The sequence below is a fragment of the Thermobia domestica genome, chromosome 13, assembly GCF_964235325.1.
Source record: "Thermobia domestica chromosome 13, izTheDome1.hap1.1, whole genome shotgun sequence".
NCBI lineage: Eukaryota > Metazoa > Arthropoda > Insecta > Zygentoma > Lepismatidae > Thermobia > Thermobia domestica.
The window spans coordinates 56,444,382-56,464,011 of NC_137466.1; positions in this window are offsets into that span (position 1 = coordinate 56,444,382).

Genomic DNA, 19,630 nt, shown 5'->3' on the forward strand with positions numbered 1-19,630 from the left:
GACATACAATTTGTCTGTTTCATCAGAAAAAGTGCAGTCAAACAGCAAGAAATTTGAGATTTGCTACATGTAAAAGAATTTATCAATACCATATCATTTCATAGATTTATACCTCTGACCAAAACACAAATCGGATGTTATGAATACTCACAATCACATGAATTTACTGATTGCAGTACTTCAGTATTTATAGAACATAGCATATTGTCAATTGCACGTAACCGTAGCCTGTATTTATGACGAGAAATGGTGGATTGGAGGTACTAAAGACATTAGTCAGGAAAATAACGAACCTTTTGATCACTTTTTCCACCCCCATGGCCCAAAAATCTCTTTTATAGTATGTACGAATGACAAAGTATGGGTGCCAATCACTAAGGTTCGCCGGAAACTCACACCCACAGAGCTCACAACTCCAACAGGTCGTACTTTCAATATCAGTGCCAAACGCTGTATACAAATTAGTCAACTGTTTACCTCATTGATGTGTTAACAGCAGTGCTATAGGCAAAAAAAAAAAAAATAAAAATAAATAAATAAATAAAATAAAATAAAATAAAAAATAAAAATAAAAAATATAACAGACATAAATTTTGCACACTTTACCCATTTTACATTACTGTCATCTTATTTTGACTTTCGCTACAAAGTTTATATTCTCTCCTCATGGCGCTTCATATTAAGTCCCAGTAAAGAAAAACCTTATAACTCAAAAATTACTCAAGTTTCAGTGATGCAATTTTAGCCACTTGTTACTGCCTAACTATCGTATATGTTTTGAAAATTTGAGATTTTTCACTTGTGTCCTTCCTCAGATATTTGATAGTGAAAATACATGATTTTCAAAAATTCACAATGTTTAAAAATTTTCAAAAAATCAAGTATATGGTTCTCAGATTTGAAACTTGTTTGGGACGTTGTCTATTATCTAGTCTCTATGTTGACAAAAAAATTGAAGGTGAGTCTCATTTATTTCGTTTCAAAATGTACATTTCCAAATTACAATTTCTAGGTTTCCAACCTCAATGTTCAAAGCTTTTTTCAATGTTCTGGAGTACATATCAATGTACACAGAACAAAAAATGTTGTTCATTCCATTATCTTCCATATGGTTTTGGTTTGAACTCATTATTTTTAAAACCTAAAAAGTTTTACAGCGTTTAACGGAATGCACTAAAAAGTTCAAAATACACTCAGGCTCCTATACAAAATGCCCGCTACAACGAAACCTGCGCGGCTAAAAAGTAAATGAATACCCGTTTTCAACTCCCTGAAAGTGGTACAAACTTAGGTTAAAAATTAATAAAAAAAAAAAAACTAAAATTTTATCAGCAACCAATATTGATCGATTTCATTTCAATTGTCCCATACGTAATTTGGCTGAACTATGGGAAGCTATCACAGAAGAGTTCCAGTACGGGTCTGTCAAGCTGTTTGTGACAACATTGTTCTTCGTCTCCAAGTCCATTATTATTCTTAATTTTTATAAATGATTTCCCAAATGTGCTACCAAATTGTACTAAATTTTTATTTGCTGATGATGTAAAACTCTATCGAAGAATTTCCCAGCCCTCCGATGCTCTCGCACTACAAGAAGATCTAAGCGCATTACACACTTGGTGTATAACGAACAAACTTAATCTTAACATTAAAAAATGTAACGTTATTACATTTACAAAAGAAAATTGATAATCTAAAATTTAATTACAGTATAAACAACACTCCCGTACAAAGAGTTGACACTGTAACTGATTTAGGGGTCACTATTAGCTCCAATTTTTCCTTCAATACGCATATCAATCGCATTGTTAGTGAAGTCTACAGAAGCCTTGGCTTCGTAATCAGATTTGGCTTTGACTTTTCAAATACTAAGGTTCTTAAACCCTGTTCAATAATTACGTTAGATGCAAACTTGAGTACTCTTCAATCATATGGCATCTCAACAGTCAGGAAAACAAAGCACGTCTTGAAGCGATTCAATCTCGTTTTATGAGGTACTTAACTTATAAGGAAAGCGGATTATATCCAAAATTCGAAAAATATACCGACCTCCTTCGTAAGCACGATATCTCATCCCTCGAAGAAAGACGTATCATCCAACTATTGATTTTCTTAATGAAATTATTGCAAAATAATATAGACTCTGAGTATTTACTATCCCAGATAGAATTACATTTTCCAGGTAAACGCACGCGTCTTAGAAATATTACTTTTCATTTACCTACAGCTAGAACCAAAACGCTATACATGTCACCTATTAGGACAATGTGTTTAATTTTTAACTCCTATGCTGAAAGTCATCCTGAACTTGACATATTTTCTATGAACAATCGTTCTCTAAGAACTATTATGCAATCTTATTGATGACTCATTAATTAAAATGGCCTTATCTTTAAATGTGTATTTTTAATTATGTGAGTGAATTCATGCTTGCTCTAATTTATATACAAACTGACTAGGTCACTATCATTAGGTAATATACCTGTTGTGATATATATGTAACCATAAATAAATAAATAAATGTATCGACTTCGATGGTGCATTGGTGGACTATGGCATGGAGAACAGAGATTGAAATTCTTGTAACACAACGTATGAAAGTAATGTGTTTATGTTCAATTTTAACTACAAGTCATGTTGCTAGTTTCTTTTACTGCAGTCTTTGAATAATATACATAATTATGGTCTACCCTGTACAAAGAATATAAAATTCCTCCATTGAGATAAATGAACAAATTAGAAATTTAAAACCGAAAAAGCAATTCTTTCACTCAAACTCCTAATTTGTGATTACCGTATTTGTAACCATCAAGTTCTCTTGGAATCTATCCATGCCTTCTTCTTTTCAAGCTTATCCATCAGTAGTAGCAACGGAAAATTGGAAGATTCCTCTCTTCTCTCAAGGGAATTGTGCTCTGCCTTGATTTTGTCAAATGAGAAACTCTTAAGGATAAAAAAAGGAAAAAAGAAAAAGAAAAGAATTGGAAGAACCTAGATGAAGTGTTGGATTAGATCAAGTGACGGTAGACAAATGAACATCTTTAGGCGTAAAGACTCTTTTATATCCATTGCTTTGCTTTAAATATTAGGCCTTCTCACTCACTCTTTCTCTCTCTCTCTCTCTCTCTCTCTCTCTCTCGTCTCAAGGTAAAAAAGAAGAAAAGTAGGTAAGTAAAGAAAAACGTGCACACACTTCTGGAAGACAAACAGTTTGCAGTTTGTTTCAGCATAGCGTTAAAGACTCATAAACGGAAATAATCAAATACTTAAGCAATTAGTGAAACTAGTTAGTGTTAATATTCTTTAATCATATTGTTTACAAGTACCTAGTTAGTATGAACATCATTATTCGGATTACATGTTTCGATGTCATGAGTATGTGTGTCACTATTAGAAAACATAAAATAAAACAATGGTTACAATCTACTTCTGAACAGCGTATATCTTCCATATACAGTACATAAATACACAAATGGTAGATTCTAGCAAAATAAAAACTATGAAGTGGATCAGATTGACAAACCAATGGTATGCTTTGTTAACGAAATTAATTTTACTACCATTTTCTTGAAAACTGTATCAAAATTTAGCCTAAAGCATATAATTTTGTTCAGTCCTATGTGATCTTATATGCCATATGTCTTATTCCCATCTTATATATCTTATCTTATACCTTATTCTTATCTTGTATGTCCTATGTCTTATTGTTATCTTGTATGTCTTATGTGTCTTATCTTATGTCTTATTCTTATCTTATGTGTCTTTTGTCTTATCCTTATCGAGCTCCTCCGTGGCTAAGCGGTTAGCGAACGCGCCTTTGGCGCGGGAGACCCGGGTTCGATTCCCGGCGGGAGCTCATGTGGTTCGGATTCCACGTTAATCAGTAGGTCCACGTCTCACATAGCCTCGCTGCTGAAAGGGACGCTAAACTGAAATTCAACTCAACTCTTATCCTTATCTTGTATGTCTTATATCTTATTCTTATCTTGTATGTTTTATATGTCTTATTCTTATCTTATATGTCTTATGTCCTATTCTTATCTTATATGTCTTATGTCTTATTCTTATCTTAGATGTCTTATGTCTTATTCTTATCTTATATGTCTTATGTTTTATTCTTATCTTGTATGTCTTAAGTCTTATCTTGTATGTCTTATGTCTTATTCTTATCCTGTATGTCTTATATGTCTTAAGTGTCTTATGTGTCTTATCTTTCCATAACATTATAGTATAACAAAAGTCAAAGATTTATAATAAACCATAAATTTTGAGCATATTTCATTAATTATGCTGTTTACGGCTATCTCCTTAAGTGTCATCATAAGAAGATTGATTAATGTTTGCCTCAATATCAGATCCTTCTTAATAGATGGCGTGGTTGTTGTAAAGATCAATTTTTAGGTTTACTAAAGTTAATTTTTTACTTTGTCGAAAACTACACATGAGGATTTACTGTATATATAGCTCTACCGTATTATTTTGTTCAGGTCTATCGATTAACGTAAGTCTTATTTTAGAAATATTCTTTTTTGCTAAACACTAATACTATTGTAGATAATTTTTGTGAATGGATTAGTTGTTCATATAAAAACCAATGAGTACGAAGTGAATGAAAATTGAGAAAAGAAGAGCAAAAATGAAGACTATAACTGATTAGAATATTACTTAACCATAAATTATCGTTAAGAGTATAATGGAAGTTGTAGCAGAAGGAAAAAGAGGGAGAGAATAACATTTATTGTAATTTATTCACAATATTAAAGAAACAAATAGGTGTTAACGACTAAACTAAGAGATCAATGGAGGATTGCAGTATTTAGAAGTTCTTAAAATAAAGAGAAGTCATCACCTAATAATGTAAGAATATGATGATTATAATGATGATGATGATTTGACATTCAGAATTATTCAGAATGAGTCTGAGCTCTGGAAATGTAATAGTATTGTACGTTAGTGGCTCATAACACACTTTCCAAACACTGAATTGAAAGCTGTATATCATAAACATAATTCAATAAAGGTCTTTGTTTATATATGAAAAGAAAAAAATGACACCCTAAAATTTGAAAACCTACTAACGTTTTTCTATAAATTTCAACAAAAATATAAAACAGCACTCAAATCGAGTGGGAGCTATAATTTCTGACATTAGAAACCCTACTAAAAGGCAACATAGCACAATTAACAGCAGGCAAAACCAATCAGCTTAATGTAGCACCCCCAAATAATTCCTGTTAATGAAATATTTAAATAGCCAAAACATAGTGTAACGCTCTAATTATCCCAGCTCCAGTCATCGAGGTCACCAAATATCGATATACTCGTACATAAAAAAAGTAAAAAGAAAGAAAAGAAAACAAGAAACCTATTTAATTTCGAACTGTATGTGTTCGTTCATAAAAATATTCCGATTTAAAGCTATTAAAATTTATAAGGGGGCTGACTACTAAATATTTTTCAAAAGCTAACAATTTTTCTTTTGCCTGTTTTTCCTAAGTGAAAAGAGATAATGAAATGTAACTTACCTCAGTAATAGATAATGTTATTCTGCACCCGAAAATACGAATCGGAAGAATTTTCAGTGTTTCTATCCATAGAAATTACAGTGTGACAACAATTTGAATTACCCAAAAATCTAGGTTATTGCAGCAACTAGAAAAATGAACTCAACGGAATTGATGACTCATTATTCTGTCTGTGTTGCTTGTTAATTACTTTTCAAATAATATTTGTATTTTAATTCTATTGTTTATTAAAAATTATTTATTTTGTACTCTTTATTACAAAATAAATACAAATATTATTTAAAAAGCAGTTTACAAGGAACACAGAAAGCATGATAAGCCATCAATTGCCGTTGAGCTCATTTTTCTAGTTGCTGCCATAACCTAGATTTTGGGGTAATTCAAATTTTTGTCACACTGTAATTTCTATGGATGGCAACACTGAAAATTCTTCCGATTCATATTTTCGGATGTAGAATAACATTATCTATTATTGAGGTAAGTTACATTCCACTATCTCTTTTCACTTACGAAAAACAGGCAAAAGAAAAATTGTTAGTTTTTGAAAAATATTTAGTAGTCTACCGCCTTAATTTGAATTTTCTATATTTTTTTCAAATTGTTTGTAATAAAAAAAAATGTGCTTTTCAACTTACATTAGCCATATTATTTTATTCAGCAAAAGAAATTTTGTGTTTTCTTAAATCTTACATATTCAGTATTTTTATTATTTCCCCAGTTATCCGAATTTGATTAATTGATTTGTTGTGGTTTAATGGGGACTTATCCAGATTACATCCAGAACTCGTTAATCTGCATAAATGGATTGGATGATTCGGAGTTTAGTGTCTCATTCAGCACCGAAGCTACATGAGATATAGATTTACAGCTTAACGTGGGATCCGAACCACATGAGATTCCACTGAGAATCGAGCACGGGTCTCCCTGCCCGAAGCATGTACTAACTATATAGCAACGAGAGACATCATTGAATACGCGTGCTGATATTTTCCAACCTAATCTTCGTTTCATCTTTAAACGATTTATTAAGACTCTGGTATGGAGCGTTGTGCTTTAGGGATCAGAGACGTGGACATTGAGAAAAGCTGAAATATCAAACTTGAAGCATTTGAAATGTGGATTGGCCCAGAATGCTGTGCATATCATGGACCAAAAGGGAAAGGAATGGAGACTTACTAAAGGAACTTAATGAAGGACGACAGATCATGAAGATAATACGAAGAAACTGTATGCTTGGCCACCTTATTCGGCACTCTGATAGGATCACTGTGCTGATAGAGGGAAAGACAGAAGTAAAACCAGGAAGAGGAAAACCAACGAAAGAATATTTAGGTATAGTTACGAAGATGAGAGCTTATCAAAGTATAAAACAGCTCTCCCAAGGGAGAGAGAGGTAATTTCCATGTTGCTCTCCAAGCTATGGGTGAGGTGAACAAGAAGATATCCCCAGCTGTTAAGATGTTTTATCTCAGTCTAGTAGACTGTGCAATTATTTTTTTCCATTTATTAAAAGGCTCCTGAAACGAAAAAATATGCTACAAAAATTGTTTCATTTTCCATAATCATTTCAATATTCCATAATTATTTCTTTTTCCATAATCATAAGACGCATGTAAAACGAAAGGCCGATAATTTTTGATAAAACAAGAAAATGATAGAAGAAACTAATAGTGAATAAATTAGAATATTGTTAAGTATTTGTATCCCAAAATATATTTGAATCAAGCACACATGGAAATTCTAAGAATCATAGCATTGTTTTCATTACCCCAAATCATTCTGAAGATATGAAAAATTTATAGACAGTACTCGCGACTACTTAAATTGTATTTATGTTCGAAATATTTTTTTTAAAAATGAAGAAAGTACTACTCTCATATAATATTCTATTCTACTATATAAAAATATGAATATGTATAATGCTATTTGAAGGTACAATAATTGGATAATATAAGCAATGAGCACCAACATAGGGAGGACAAGTTATGGCTTAATTTCTCCTCCTTCCTTGCTCTTGTCAGTTACACACTGGTGACGTATTCAGGGTCGGACGTTTTGCCGATCCTAAGCCGAAAGGTATTTGGCGTCCGTCATCCGACGTACGAAATTTTGTCACAATTAAAAATAAAAGTCTACTCAGAACAGTGAAGAGGATCACACAAAGAGTAAATTTATGAATGATTAGGCTTGCGTTTATATTCGTAACAAGGATTAAGTATTGCTACCTTCGCCTAGATGTTTATGCAACCTGTAACTGTTAGAGTGTTGTGAGGGTTGTATAATAGCATTACGTGAAATGCACATTTATGAATGATTGGGCTTGAGTTTTCGCCTAGATGACTATGCAGCCGTTAACCTATCAATGTTTCAGGGTTTGCTTATATAATTGTGTGAAACGTAATTTTTTTAATAAATGTACGTGATATGGATAGCCATCTTGAAAGTCACTGTTTTCAGTTAAGTTGACAGATTGACTTCATTAGTGAACTCGGCCGAAATATACTATATATATATGTATGTATATATATATTCATTCAAGCTCATTTTTATTCAAGAGTTATCGTGTAGTTTAATGGGTGTTATCGCATGGCTAAAATTAAGATCTTATAAGCCCTAGTAGCGTAATCCTTTTTTTTTTTAAAGACACTTTATGAGTACCTTTTGTTTGAACATTTTTATATACATTTTGACGAATTTTGGTATAGTGATACAGTATTGTGAGGCGCTTAGGTGTTTCACGGGGGTTGCGCATCGTGCACTAAGCACAACAGCGTATGCGTCTGCCATACGCAATTGTTTATTGGGAATACAACGTTAAAATTTCACTCAAATTCAGCCACCAATGATTGAAGTTAATATCCTTGTTAAAGGAATTATTACTTGCAGGGCATTTAATATGACCGAACCATGTTTATTATTATTATTATTATTATTATTATTATTATTATTATTATTATTATTATTATTATTATTATTATTATTATTATTATTCAATATTGCAATTTATCTTCTTGCTTATTAGCTTTTCGTCCAACTTGCGCTCCTAAGAACGTTTTAATTCTAGGTCCAAGCTTAGTTATAAATCCGGCCCTGCACGTATTACTCAATAGTTTGGGCTTAAAATATCGTTGTGTTTTACATTGTGAAACATCTCTCTTAGGTAATGTCCAGAACTTAAAAAAAAAAAAAACATTTCTTGGTCCCTATTAATTGAACAATACTAATAGCGTTTGACGGAAGTGGAAGAGAAGAAAGTCCTTTGAGCTGAAGAAAAAGATATGGGTAATTCTAAATTCTCATGTGCAATTTTCGAGAAAATCACCAAACAAATTGACACTTTATAAATTTATAAAATTGATGCTCTATGACAACCACATTGAGAATAATATGTTATCTGGACAGCTGTATATTGTACAAATATACGGAATCCTTATGTTTACTACGGAAATACGTAAGGACCATACATTATCGATATGCTACATACGTATGCCTTTTTCCAGCCTTGATCTTACATCATAGCGCTTCAGGATTTCTGACGTCTAACAGTCCTTCGTATATTACATACAGGGTATATATATATATATGTTACGTACGTCAGCTATATGTTATATACGTACATCTATATGGGAGATTCTCATCGCCTTTATACAATTCTTTCTTTCGTACAGAAAGTACGTTTATTCGTAACACTTATAAGGAAAGTATATATAGAACACACGTTTTCAGTTGTATGTTTGCTGCATGATGTTAGATACGGTTCTACGTTAACTCCAAGAACTACAGGATTTACGCATGTAACCTACGTTTTTACTTACGCCACATACGTTTTTTTTCTTTTTTTATTACATGCCAGTTATCAAGAAGACTCTAATACTGAGACATATTTTAATGAGCCTCTCTGCGTGATATCAGAACGTTCACAGTATACAGTGTGTTTAACAATATATAAGCCAAAAATTTGATTAACTGTTGAACTTTAATCTTTGTTCAACTATAATATTATCCAAAAAAGATACACATTAATCGAAAGATCATATTGAGCCAGACAAAATAAGATACTTCAGAGTAAATGATCATGTTTTGTTCTCGAGAAAAATGAATGTTTTATGGCGATAGAAAAAAAAAAGTATCTCGTTTGTTGCCAATACCATCGCTGCGCCTTCAAAAACCGCTATGGGTAAAATTTAAAATTCTATAGGAGTGATTAAAAAAAAGACGATTGCATTGCTTTTATTGTTTGTTAGGTGCCAGAGAATAAAAAACTCACATATGCAGTTGCTGCGCGTGTATGATTGTTACAATTTTAACATAGAAATTACGTATGAGAACACTTAGCGGAAAGTGATAGAAGCAATTTGATCACATGACGGGTTTTCTTTTTATGACGTAATTACCCCCTTAAATGAACGATATCGCATAAGGGTCTTTGTAGGAATATGCTCTATACCAAAATGCTCGTATATCAGTAAAAATCGAATTTTGAGCAAAAACTGCACATAGCGATTTTTGAAGGCCCAATGATGATATGTAACTTTTATACCCCTGTAACAAATTGTTTACTTATTTACAGTATATGTAAAAGTAATACGCTGTTAACAGCAATATTGCAGGTCTATCTAATGTAATTTTTCTTGTCTTAACGATAACACAATAGTCCTACATGACATAATTATTACTTGTAAGTTAGAGTATGGGCTTCCTTCTTACTTTTAATGTAGTAGTATGTATAACTTCGAAAATAATAAATTATCTAGCACTTGCATAGTACAAAACATTTTATTGAAAATTTCTAATGGTAGGACACGACAAGAAAAAACTTATGTAAAGGGGTACCGGTACAGTAAGTCTATTTCAGATAGGACACAAAAAACTATATATTATTTAAAAAAAATAACAAGAATAGTTTGACGGTAATTACGATATACTTTTATGAGAATTTACATGAAACAATAATTTATATCACTGAAGAGCAAACTACGACCCGTGGGCCAGATGCGGCCCCTTGAAAAGTTTTGTCCGGTCCGCAATATGATTCATGAGCTGACGAATGAAAAGAAAAATAAGGTTATTACGAAGGAGTTGTATTAGAACTAGAGTGAGACAGATGAGCACTTAACTTCATTATTGAGAATCAATGGAACCACTTTTCGAGGCAGATCGTGAGAAACCTCAATCATTAATACGGTTTGACAGAGATGTACCCATGGGGAGGTCCACCGTGTCTGAGACCTGCCAAAATTTCGAAACTCGACTAACATTTGTAGACTTTCTTAACCGAACTTTGATTGTTTAACAGAGAAATGATTGATGTAGGCGGAAGATTTGATTTTATGCCTCATAAAAGCAATCTAGTTCAATCATAATTTCCAAAAATATAGATAGCAGTAATTAACAACTTCTCATCGTCTTTTTGGGTGTAGAATAAGAAGGGTTCAATATTACATAGACGTACTGGACCCTCCCCCAAATACTTTGGACTCCTCCCAGCAAACATTTCTGATTCCTTGCCTGCGGTTTTTTTATTATAAGAATTTTGTAAAATGTACCATTCTTGTTTTTTGATAAATTATATTGGATCGCCTAAAGTTTTTTCTTTTTTTGTTTTATCCTGTTTTAAACTAGTTTGCCCATTATTGGTTAATATTATAAGCGCTCAAGATGTAAACTATGATATAATCTAAACTGTAATAATTATGTTAAGATTTTCTCTCCTATTTTATTCGTTTTTAATGTTTAAACTTCCAAATGTACAAATTTATGATTTTTTTTTCAAAAATGTTACTATAAACAAAGCATATTATTCTTATTACTATTCAGTGTACACTAGACAATAACAATATTATCACTTTGCCACTTTCATAACAAAATTTCTGTTTTCTCAGGAGATGGACAAGAAGTGCAGTGCTTGTTCACATATGAAAAGAAAAAAAATAGTGTCTGCAGAGAAAGAAGCAAAGATAAAGTAATATTGCAGAGAGAAGATTTTCTTGTAGAAACACAGAAAATGAGTATTTCAACTTAGAGAGACAGGTGCACAATGAGCCGTTCTAGCTCTTCAGAAGGATCACGAATATGTCACTTTGTCTTACATATATATCTATATACACACCTGGATATGTCTTGTATGTGTTTCTGTGAGCGCAGTTGTCTATTACACTGATCTTCGTATGGCGAAAGCAAATGGAGAGGGGAAGGAATTTGTGAAAGCCATATGTAAGGAGACATATCCGCGAGGATAAGAGGTTGTACGTATAAGTCCGAAAAATAAGAAGGTTCGGCAAGTACAGAACATTAAGGAACGAGACGCCACTGTAGCGTGAAAAACTATATATATAAAGAAGGAAAACAGAAAAAAGTGCAACAGCTCAAGAGAATAGCAAAGAAAAGCAAAACGAAAGAAAAAGAAATGGAATGAATCCAAAAGAGAAATGAGCAAGAAGTAAAGAAGCGGGGAAAAGGTATGCTCTGCAGTTTTACCTGTGGCTGCTGCCAACCTACCTGAGCCCCGGCTTCATCTCTCAGGGGCCATTGCCTGTTCCCGCACACACTTCAATCTGCTAAAAGCCATCTACGTCATCCCAAACATACTCCATAGGGGATCGGGCTGATTTAAGGGTAGTCCAGGCACGATCTGTTTCACCAAAGCCTCTATATTTGACGCTTACGGCCCCCTCTAGACCCGTACCGAAGCGTGGAGTTGTTGTCTTTTTTCTTTCTTTCTTTCTTTTTATCTTTCTTTACCTATCTTCTAGCGCATAGCTGAAGCTTACATATATATATATCTATGGAGGCTTAGCTTTTCCCTCCTAAATAACCCCACTCCGTGCTCCTCCCTTACTCTTAAGTATTTCTTTCTTTCGGTTGTTGGACGCCAACATTGCCTTTGGAACGTGTCTGATGACTGCTGTAGTTCCTATCCTTTTTGGTGCAAATGCGGGTACTGTTGCTTTTGTCTTGTTTCGTTCTTCTAAGCCCTGCTTAGATGCACATAGCATTAGTTTATTTCGGCGTCCATTCTTCCACCACTTTTACTTTGAAGTCTTTCCTACTTGTTGTGTAAAGCATAACAAGTAACAAAGTGAAAATCACAAATTGATACAATATACAGTTGGTTATTTTTAGGCCTAGTATATATTAGCACTTAGAGAAGGGCAATTTTGAGGTGAAATAAGGAAGATATCTATTATCTATTTAACTATTCTTATTGAGTGGATTCATTATAATTGTACTGAATACCATTACTTCCTTCTCTCACAATTGGAGCTATCTAACTACCGTCATGTTCACCTTCCAATTAACACACTAAATCTCAGTATTGCCGAATTAAATAATTGTATTAAAGCCTTATTTCTCGTGCAAAATTTTGAGTTGAATTTTTGTATTTTTACGTAGCAATAAGGTTATGAAAGCCTACTGATAGCATGATGATAACCGGGGCTCGAATCCCCTGCAGTTGGAAAGCATACACACTAGAGAAACGTTAAGAGGCTGACTCATTAAAAATAATACAAATTTACCATTTTAATTTTGCTTGTTTTTCATAAGTGAAAGAAGATAATGGAATGCAGGTTACCACAATCATAGATAATGTTATTCTACGACAGAAAATATGAACATGAAGAATTTTCAGTGTTGCGATCCATTGAAATTACAGTGTTACCAAAATAACATTTCCTCCAAAGCTTAAGTTAAGGCAGCGACTAGAGGAACGAACTCAACTGCATTTGATAACGTATCATATTGTTTTGGAATTCTGTGAACTACTTTTTTAAATGACATTACTATTTAATTTTACTAACTGTATGTTAAAACTATTTTGTTTATTACAAACTAAATACAACTATTATTTAAAAAAGTAGTTCACAGGATACCAAAACAACATGATACGTAAACTAATCCAGTTGAGTTCGTTCCTCTAATCTCTGACTTAACTTAGGTCTTGGAGGAAATGTTATTTTTGGCAACACTGTAATATCTATGGATGGAATACGGAAAATCCTTCAGGTTCATATTTTCTGTTGTACAATAACGTTATCTATGATTGTTGTAAGTTGCATTTTATTATCTCCTTTCACTTATGAGAAACAAGCAAAAGAAAAATAATAAATTTTGTATTATTTTTAGTAAGTCAAACTCTTAAGGTCGTCTCGTCTCAAAAGTGTGTAGTCAAAGTTATACCTCGTCACGAAATGTATCTATTTCTGTTAGAAGAACATGTCTCTTCTCGTCTTGTGTGCAACTCTAGCAGTTGATCGGTACACAGTTCATTATATAAGATCAATGCTTTCAATATAGGCCATTTATCATCGTATCACCCAAGCACGTACCCAGAAATTTTTGTTCTGAGAGGTCCAAGCTTGGAAATGGGGGAATCCAATATTATAAGTCATTATGTCTATGTAGAATTGAACGGTTATTATTTTGCACCCGAAAAGCCGCTAAGTAAATGTAAAATACTTCCACCTACATTTTCAGAAAAAAAATAATAAGTTAGAACTATAATGTTTTTGTAAGAGAAAGAATACAGATGAAGTGTAAGTTTAAATTTTCGTGCTACATCAACCATTTCCCTGTTTAAAAAAAAGTATTGTTTAATTAAGAAAGTGTACAATGTATGCTGAGTTAGGAATTTTTGGGGGGAGAGGGATCCGGACCATTTAATATTCAAGAGACCTGTTCTAGATTACCGTACCATGGGTCCTTGCCTCAAAATTTTGAATTCAATTCCTTCTTATCTTAATATTTGTAAACACGGTGTGCGTGAGCTTTCTCGGCTGTTTGCTGACTATTTCGTTCCGCTTTCTTCATTTCACCTTTTGTTTGTTGTCATCACCACCGTCTCCTTTATTAATCTTGAAACATAAAACTCAAAGATTTTATTTTTCTTAACATATAGTTTGAAAAATGAAATGACATATTTAAGTTTTATGTGTCACGGTTATGTCGGCTAGGCTAAAGGAGACGATGATGATGAGAAATGATTGAAATGGTAGAATGGTGATAGTGGGAGGAAACGGCAGAACCCCAAGAAAATCCACACACGTGATATTTGTCCACAAATTTCACTTGGCGCGAGCTGGGATCGAATCAAAGACCCCATGCATCAGAAGTGAACGCTCTACCACTGAGCCGCCATGGCCTCTAATATTTAGTTTGACAGATCTTGACCTTGATTGAAGATGGCAGATTTTGAAATAACGACCATCTTACGGAACAATATTAAAAGAATGCCAATGAAACAAGTACCATGAAAACTTAGTATTTGATCTCTTCGTTGAGAAAATGAGAAGATATATGTTCAGAATATTGTTAGCAAAATTAATTGTGTGCTATTCATCCATGTGTACAGGTGGAAATAAATTATGTACACTCGTGTCCAAAATTATTGTCGCATGCCTATAAATATCCTGTTGTAGGAATATAATTTGATAACAAATTCGCCCGGTATTTCTTATAATATTAGTATATGTATGATCGGCAAAGCCATGTATGTGGTAAATTTCAGGTCAAAAGAGCAGTACATAAGAACAATAAAACGAAAATAAAACCTTCATGTCAATTTAGCAACATTTTGTTTTACTCATTCTAATTTTCGTATTTATAATTCTTTTCATATGAAATTTACCACAAATATACATTTCTCGATTATAGACATAGTATCAGTATTAAAAGTAGCCTGCAAAATCATTATCAAATTATATTCTTACAGGAAGACAGTTATAGATATGCAACAATCATTTTGGACATGAGTATACCTTGGATATTTCCTGGAATTTTTGATTCGTTCTGTATTTATAACATGACTTAATAGCGTTTGATTGTACTATTGATTGATAATACATAATAATCGCATAGAAATCTTGGAATGATACTTAGAATTGGACGAGAATTCAAAACACCTCAAAGACTTTATGAAGTCTTCGTTCGTTCCAAGCTGGAATATGGAAGTACTATTTGGAATCCGCACTTCAAACATAATATTGCCAAACTGGAAAAAATATTCAATTAAATTTTTAAGGCATCTAACGTATGAAACAACACACATATACCCACAGGTAAATAGCAATGATTCTCTAAATACTAATTTTGGTATCATGAGTTTACAACAAAGAACTCTATTTGATATGATATTCCTTTATAATATATTTAATAGTAAAGTTGACTATAACGAACTTATTTCATGTTTTCATATTCATGATCCATCTCGAAACACACGACCAGATAACTATGATATATTGTATTCCAGAAAACCAAGGATTAATATGCTCCAGAAGTCGACAACATGGAGAATGGGTGCAACTTATAATAGTATAAGTAAACAAGAGTTAGGAATGATTAAAAAAAATGTATCAAAAGATTGCGATCTTGGCCAATAATTAGTTTCTGGAACAGGGGCTACAAAATTTTGAACGGCCCCTTAAGAGTCTTCATCCCGGCGAAATTAAAATACCGCTAATTTTTCAGTAATTATGTGATATCTTCAAATAGATAAAAGATAATCGAAATATGGAACAAGAGCGCCCTAGACAATATTATTTTACATGAGAAACCGTTATCACGACTCACTTATCTGCTTTCGATTTCGAGCCATTTTGAAAATCGGCATTTATTTTCGCGTTTCTAAACAGCTGAAAACAGAAAGCCATTAGGTGACTTGTGATAACGGTATCTGACGCAAAATAATATTGTCTAGGGCGCTCTTGTTCCATATTTCAATTATCTTTTATCTATTTGAAGATATCACATAATTACTCTAAAATTAGCGGTATTTTAATTTCGCCGGTATGAAGACTCTTAATTAAGTTTTCGTATTTTCTACGGAATAAGCACATTATACTGAGTTAAGTGATAGTTTGGGTTTGGCTACGCTATATGTAGTTCTCCAGATATAAGGCTTACAAGAAAAAAATTGATTAAAATATATTGGATCCAAAAAGTTAGAGAAATTGATTTAAGTTGTAAGATAGAAACTGTTTAGAAAAATATAGGAAAGGGAATTTGTAATAGTGTATAGCATATGTTAAAATAGTATGAACAATGTACGAACACTGTAAATGGGTTCTAATCTATTGTGTTCAAATCTAACAAAATAAAATAACATTTCACTATGCTAGACTATGATTATTCTATATAACATCACAAATAGGGCTCCATCCTAAGCAACACATTAGCTTCCGTTTTTGTTACTTTATTTTTTATAGTAGAAATATATCGCATATTACTTTTGGTAGATACATTCATATTGCTCTTACAAAATAAGTTGATGTATGAGGGAAGAAGGAGGAAGAAAAAGGAGGAAAAGCATGATGTAATTGCAGGTAGAAAGAAAAAGAGACAGAAAGAGAAAGAAGACCGATTGTTGAAACTAGCGGAGTTGAGCAGGTGCTATTAAGAGTGAAGGCAATGATCATTGTGTAGCGAATCAACTTTGGCCCATTGACCATTGTGTAATGGCTGCGATAATTGTAGTCCTCAATGCGTATTGGAGTTTGCAGAGTTGCACAACAGAAAAAAACAAAAAAGAATTTTGAAATTCTCTTCTCTCCCTCCCTCTTTTTTAATCCATTTAATCTTCTCTCTTGCTTTCCAGTTACCTCTAATTTCAACCTTTCCTTGTTCTATGAATTTTAGGTATTATTCAAAATAAAATTTCTTTTACATTCTTTCTTTTATTCTTCATTTCTTGCGCTGAGTATTTACCAACAAACAAAAAAAAAAAAAGTAAGTGGTATTCCATTATTCTCTGCACCAAAAAGTACAAATACTTCCACTTAACAAGATGCATTACTTTGTTTCTTTATGACAAGTAGATTTCATTGTTTAGCAGTGTTGAAATGAAATGAAACTAAAATGAAATCTTTCAGTTTAACGTCTCATAATTATGGCCTTCGAGTTAAGGGAGACCATGATTACGGCAAGTGAATGATAGTAGAAGAATTGATGGAATGAGAAAGTGGGAGGAAACGGGAGTATTCCAAGCAAACCCCACGGACGTGATGTTGTCCACCACAAACTTACTTGACCAGGGAGTCGAACCAGGAACCCTACGCACCATTAGTAAGCACTCTACCACTGAAGCACCATGCCCCTTTGTTTAACATTGTTCTTCCAGCAACTAGCAAAGAACCTGTTAACCAGCCACAGGGTGCAAGGATACTAAATCTAAAAATAAAACAAATAAAAACAATTTTTACGAGGCATTTCTCAATGTTAGGCAGTATATTCGTAATATGAACTGACATGCTTTTGACAAACAATAAATAACTTCTTAAAAAGAAATATTTTACACTATATTTCATTATACTGTGACTGTGCTTTAAAAAAAAACAGGTTATGCATAAGTACGGGAAATGTTATATAAGAACATGTCCATTTATCGTCAGATGTCAGAGCAAAAATGGTGAGAGAGAGGAAAAGATGCACTGGGTGTGTCTAATTTACTGACCAGAACATTTTCTTGGCCACCGCCAAAACTATGAGAGCCACCAACTTGAAATTTTCACCAAATATATATCTCAACACCCCCAATATATCCACCAAATTTCAAACAGATATCTTAATATTTACTATATATCTATATCACAAAATTGTTAAAATTTTTGTATAACTTGGCCACCGTCAAAACTATGAGGGCCACCAACTTGAAATTTTCACTAAATATATCCCTCAACACCCCCAAAATATCCACCAAATTTCATTGAGATATCTCAATATTTACTATATATCTATATAAAAAAATTGTTAAAATTTTGGTATAACTTGGCCGCCGCCAAAACTATGAGGGCCACCAACTTGAAATTTTCACCTAATATATCCCTCAACATCCCCAATATATCCACCAAATTTCATTGAGATATCTCAATATATACTATATATCTATATCAAAAAATTGTTAAAATTTTGGTATAACTTGGCCACCGTCAAAACTATGAGGGCCACCAACTTGAAATTTTCACTAAATATATCCCTCAACACCCCCAAGATATCCACCAAATTTCATTGAGATATCTCAATATTTACTATATATCTATATAAAAAAATTGTTAAAATTTTGATATAACTTGGCCGCCTCCAAAACTATGAGGGCCACCAACTTGAAATTTTCACCTAATATATCCCTCAACATCCCCAATATATCCACCAAATTTCATTGAGATATCTCAATATATACTATATATCTATATCAAAAAATTGTTAAAATTTTGGTATAACTTGGCCACCGCCATAACTATTAGGGCCACCAACTTGAAATTGTCACCATATATATCCCGCAACACTCCCAATATGTCCACCTAATTTCATTGAGATATCTCAATATTTACTATATATCTATATCAAAAAAGTGTTAAAATTTTGGTATAACTTGGCCACCGCCATAAATATGAGGGCCACCAACTTGAAATTTTCACCAAATATATCTCTCAACACCCCCAATATATCCACCAAATTTCATTCAGATATCTCAATATTTACTATATATCTATATCAAAAAATTGTTAAAATTTTGTTATAACTTGGCCACCGTCAAAACTATGAGAACCACCAACTTGAAATTTTCACCAAATATATCCCTCAACACCCCCAATACATCCACCAAGATTCATTGGGATATCTCAATATTTACTGTATATCTATATCAAAAAATTGTTAAAATTTTGGTATATCTTGGCCACCGCCAAAACTGTGAGGGCCACCAACTTGAAATTTTCACTAAATATATATATCTACGCACCCAAGATATCCACCAAATTTCATTCAGATATCTCAATATTTACTATATATATCTATATCAAAAATTGTTAAAATTTTGGTATAACTTGGCCACCGCCAAAACTATGAGGGCCACCAACTTGAAATTTTCGCTGAATGTATCAGTCAACACTTCCAATATATCCACCAAATTTCAATGAGATATCTCTATATTTACTATATATCTATCAAAAATTGTTAAAATTTTGGTATAACTTGGCCAACGCCAAAACTATGAGGGCCACCAACTTGAAATTTTTACCAAATGTATCAATCAACACCACCAATGAGATATCTCAATGAAATTTTCGAATATATTGGGGTGTTGAGGGATATATTTGGTGAAAATTTCAATT